Source organism: Coenobita brevimanus, chromosome 89 (genome assembly GCF_032717465.1).
Source record: "Coenobita brevimanus isolate Jiangsu-jjx chromosome 89, ASM3271746v2, whole genome shotgun sequence".
Lineage (NCBI taxonomy): Eukaryota > Metazoa > Arthropoda > Malacostraca > Decapoda > Coenobitidae > Coenobita > Coenobita brevimanus.
This window is the reverse complement of record NC_137042.1, coordinates 32,272,270-32,278,025: the sequence shown is the minus strand read 5'-3', so window position 1 is coordinate 32,278,025 and position 5,756 is coordinate 32,272,270.

Genomic DNA, 5,756 nt, shown 5'->3' with positions numbered 1-5,756 from the left:
TGGAGGAGGGATTGGAGAGGGAAGAGAGGAGGGGAAGAAAGAACAGAGGAGGAGGGAAAAGGGAGGGGACTCGAGAAAGAAGAAAAGGATGAATGATGAGAAATGTGAGGGGAGGAGAGACTAAAGGGAAGGAAGAGAGAAAGGGTAGAAAGAGAGGAGGGGGAGGAAGAGAGGAGTGACAGGAGGAAGAGAGGGAAAGGTAGATAAGGAGGGGAAAGAAAGAAGGGAAGCAAGTGAGAAGAGGAAGAAAGAGAGGAGGGAAACAAGTGAGAAGAGGAAGAAAGAGAGGAGGGAAGCAAGAGAACAGGGGGAGGATGAGAGGATAGACGGGGAAGGAAGGGAGAGAGGAGTGAAAGGAAGAAAGGACTGCGTGCGAGACGAGGAAATGAAGAAGGAGAGGAAGAGAGAAAATAAGAAGAGTGTAGGAGAGGAAGATATGAGATGGATGAAAAAGAGAGAAACGAGAGGAGAAGAGTGGGAGAGGAAAAAAGAAGTGTGAGGAAGAAACTGGCAGAAGGGGAGAGGTGCGGAAGATGAGAGACTCAGGCTAGGAGGAATAGAGAAAGGGGGACGACGAGAGGAGAGGAATGGAGAAAGAGAAGGGGTAGGGAGCGAGCTGAGGGAGGAAAAGGGTTAAGAAGGGAAGACACGAGGAAATGAATGGATCAGAGGTAGAGGTGAGGAAGAGAAGAAAGAGGGGCGGCACGAAGAGATACGAGGGCAAGGAGGAAAGGAATGAATGGAAGAGATAGCGAAGGAAAATCGAAAGGAGGGGGATGGAGAGGTGATAGAGGGAGGGAGTGCACAGGAATGGAGGAAGGGAGGGAGAGAACAGGGACGGAGGGAGGGAGGGAGGGAGAGAACAGGGATGGAGGGAGGGAGGGAGAGAACAGGGATGGAGGAGAGGAAAGAGGAAGATAAGAGAAATAGTGGGAAGAAAGAAGGGAGAGAACGGAGCGGGGATATAAAGGGAGGACGGGAGAGAGGAGAGAAAATAAGAATGGAGAGAAGATAAGAAAACAGACAGAAGGAAAGGAGGGAAGACTAAAGGGGAGAGAGAGGAGAGGCAGGATAATGGTGGGAAAGTTGAAAACAGGAAACAGGAAAAGGAGAGGAGATAGAAAGAAGTACGAGACAGAAACCGCAGAGAGAGAGAGAGAGAGAGAGAGAGAGAGAGAGAGAGAGAGAGAGAACTAAAGGACACGTATTGTTGACACCCAGACCCGGTACACAACACTGTACCCAGTCCGCGGTGCAACACACACACACACACACACACACACACACACACACACACACACACACACACTGTAAAAAACTGCATAAAAAGAGAGACGACAAAGACGTAAGGAAATTTAGTTTCCCAAATAGGGCAATTGATAAGTGGAATGCACTACCGAAGGAAATAGTGTGTGCCAAAACAATTCATAAATTTAAGGATATGTACGATAAATATGGTTTAAGACACGGGACAGTACGAGCTTGACTCATTCCTGTAAAGATACAATTAGGTAAGAACAATTAGGTAAGAACAAACATATACTTGTACACAGAACAGGCGAAACTTGGAATGTGACATCCGTAGACTGTCAGGCAGCAAGATTTTCTCATAGCGAATTTATAGCCGATCGAAAGTTAGGTTAGGTCACTTTGGGCAGGGTTTGGTCTGATTAGGTAATTTTTGGTTGGGTTGGCTTCAGTTCGACTAGATATAGACGGATTAGGTTAGATTGCTTTAGAATACGTCCGTTTGGATAGGTTTTGGGTTGGGTTTTATTTGGTTGGGTTAGGCTGGGTTAGGTTCGGTTGGATTAGGTCATTTTAGGCTTGACTGGGTTGGGCTAGGTCAGGTATGGTATGGTTAAGTGAGACTGGGTAGGATTAGGCAGGGTTAGATGCGGTTAGGCTGCGTCAGAATTAGTTAGGTTAGGTATGGAGAGATTATGTGAGATAGTGAGGTTAAATACAATTAGACTGGGTTAGATAATTATGTGAAGCTCGAGTGAGTCCTATCAACCTGAGTGTCGATATTTTCTTGTTTCATTATTATCTTTCGTTATTGACATTATACCACTTTTCTCCTCTGTGTGTCTCTATTGCACATATTTTTATACTTCTCTTACCTCCCTCTCTCTCTCTCTCAAAAGCATCCCATCCTGCTCTTGTAAACCTCCATTTCTCTTTCTGTCTTTCTTTGCTTTTCCAATTCCTACTGTCTTTAAACACCTTCAGTCTCCTCCCTTTACTCTCTACTGTCCATTCCCTCTCTCCCTCTTCAAATCCCTTCTCCCCACCTTCATAATATTTTCAGTTTTTATTCACCTCTCCATTCCTTCATCCCTCTCTCCCGTTCTTCCTTGAATTCTTCCCTTCTTGCTCGCATTCTCCCCTCTTTTCTTCTTCTTGGCCCTTCTTTCTTCCCTGTTCCTTTCCTTTCTTCCTCTCTCTCCTCCTCTTCCTCTCACAAACATACCGAAAGCTGCCTCTTTCTTCCTCCGTTCTTATTCTCCCATTCTCCCCTCCATCCTTCCTTTTCCCTCTGCCCCATTCTTCCCCAGCTCATCTCCCTTTTGCTCCATCACCTTTCCTTCTCTCCCCCCCCCCCTATCATTCTTCCTCGAGTCTTACCTCCCTCACTCCTCCGCTTTACCCTCCATCCCTTCATCCCCCTACTGCCCGCTCCTGCGCGATGTTCCCTAGTTTTGTAAATAAAACACTTACCACATCATCATTATTCTCTCTCTCTCTCTCTCTCTCTCTCTCTCTCTCTCTCGTAACCTTTACCTTGACCTTTGCTTTCTTGACCACACGGTAGTAGTAAACGGTTTTTCCTATAAGATTTTGAGAGAGAGAGAGAGAGAGAGAGAGAGAGAGAGAGAGAGAGAGAGAGAGAGAGAATGTGTTGTGGTGTGGTGTGGTGTGGTGTGGCTGTGGTGGCCCACCCCTCGTCCTCGCCCCTCCCCCCTCCCCGCACATCCTCAACCCATCCCTCACACCCCACCCCGCTTCTCACACCCTCGCCCCTCCCCTCACACCCCCCACCCCTTCCTTCACATCCCCCACCCCTCACCTCACACCCTCACCCCTCCCCTCACACCCTCACCCCTCCCTTGACATCCCTCACCCCTCCCCTCACATCCTCACCCTTCCCCTCGCATCCCCCACCCCACCCTCACACCCTCACCCCTCCCCTCACATCCTCACCCCTCCCCTCACACCCCCACCCCTCCCCTCACACCCCTCCCCTCACATCCTCACCCCTCCCCTCAGAACCTCACCCCTCACACTAGCCTCCAACACGCGGCAGTATTGAGCGTCACCCGCTGCCTTGCCTCCATATTGATCGTCAACCTTCCTCACTATGCCTGACCTCACCCTGCTTCAGCTCAACCCTGCATCATTGTGCCTGACTTCCCCCATTCTCACCCTGCCTCACTCTGTCTGACTTTACACTGCCTTACCCTGCCTGACCTCATCCTGTCTTACCTCACCTCACCCTGATCCACATTATCTTGTCTTATCTCACCCTGCCTTACCTCACCCTACCTCGCATTATCCTGTCTTACCTCACTCTGTCTGGCTTCACTTTATCTGATGTCACCTTGCCTGACCTCATCCTGCTTCATGCTCGACCTTAACTCATCCCGTCTGACCTCACCCCTGCCTCACCCTGCCTCAGCTGCCATTCTATCTCTCCCTCCCTCCCTCCCTCTCTTTCTCTCTCTCTCTCTCACACACACACACACACACACACACACACACACACACACACACACCATCTTGTGTAAATACTGCCAGTTCATTTCCTGCGAGATCAGAATCTTTTGGACTACTTGGAAAATGGAGAGATGTCACAGGTCATCCCTTCCTATCTCACATTTCTCTCACTTTCTCACTTTTTCCTCCCACTCTTCATTCACTTTTCTCTCTGCCTCACGCTTTCAATTTTTTTCACCCTAGCTGTTTCACTTTGTTAGCTCTTTCATCTCTGTTTCACTCTCCTTTCTCACTTTTCCCCTCTCTCTCTCGCTTACTCATTTTCTCATTCTCTTTTCTCTTTCAATTTTTTTTTCTTCGCTCTTCCTGTAGTCTTTCGCTTTTTCAGTTTATTTCTCTCTCTCTCTCTCTCTCTCTCTTTCTCTTTCTCTCTCTCTCTCTCTCTCTCTCTCTCTCTCTCTGTTTTAATTTTCACTTTTCACACCCTTCTTTCCCCCCATCCCATTTTGTACTTTTTTTCTTGGTCTTTACTCTGTTCCTCGCTTTTTTGTCTTTCTCTTCGCTCTCTCTTCTCATAATCAGCTTACTTCTGTTTTTTCTCCTTAAATTCCTTTAGCGAGTGAGTGCAAGCGAGATATTCGCAGCTTGTGGGGGGGGGGGGTGTAGCACGTAAACCTGTTGGATATAAGGGAACGGATGTTGTATTCTATGCCCAAAACTGTCAGATCAGATTAAAACAGTGAAAAGCTTGTAAGCGTGTGAGAAAGTGATGTAAAATGATAAAATATACTATATGAGCGAGAGAGTGTATGAGGCAGAAGGAATGTGAATTCCATAGTTGATTTGTTTTCACGTGACGGAATGGTCCATCCCTAACAGCAGTTAAGTACGAGTCTCCTTTGTTTACTATACTCTGTTCACTTTAACTAGGAGTAACATTGCGATCACCCCGTCTTGAACGTCTAACTTTAACAAGGGATTAATCCTAGAATACGGTACTACTCACAAAGACGTAGAGAAAGTTGATTGAGATGTAGTATTGTTTTATTCACCTATTGAGCTACGTGAAATAAGCTGTAAAAGGACTAAAGTCTGTCTAGTTGCTAGAGTGAACTACTCGTATTGTTAATCGATCATCAGTCTCAGCACACTTAGCCATCAGCTGAACTGAAATGGGTTACGGATCTTTACTAGGTTAAGATATGCGAGCTGTTGTGAAAAAGAAAAGTGTGAAATATTTGAGCTAGAATGAAGAACAGGGAAGACGAAAACAGGAAAAAGAAATAAGGGAGCGAATGCAAGAAGACAAACTCGTAGCAGATGTAGCCCCAGGTTAATCTGAAACGTGACCAGGTAAACTGCAGGCTGAAGTTATCCTTCTCCTTCAGTCCACCATCATCTTTTCGGGGGCGGAGAGAGAGTTGAGGAACGTTATACGATATATACCGGGCAGAGGAGCTATCCTGTTATATCGGTGCCACACGTGAAGGACTCCAGCAGCAGATAAGCCCGTGAATTAGTGCTGTGAACTAAATAAGGAAGAACGAATCCACCGAAGGAATACAACTCGTCACTAACCCGTCTCGTCACCACATTTCAGACCCGTTTCGTAACCCCGATCTCACGTTTCTTCACCACGTTCTGCCTGTTTCGTCACAGAGATCCTGCTTGTTTCACCATTCGTTCAGGTAAAAATTAATCTTTAGGGGGTACTAAAATTATTTCAAAAGTGTATGTGAATAAATTTCGTTTTCTTCTGTATGACCAATGGAATCTCGCTTTCTGTTAGGCCTATTGCATTCTAGTGGTTAACTGTCATCACTGTTTCATCAGTTGTTCAGTACAGTGAGTTTTTGTGAATACTCAGTTCCTGGCTAGCTAATTACCATAACGACTGAACATTAAAAATATATTAAAACTATATACAAGTAACACTTCGACCTCAGTTTCTTGTAGAACTGAAAGCTGGAAATTCAAAGCAATATAAAGCATCTGCTATAAGCAATACTTTGTACACAGTTTACTGAACAGATAGCCAG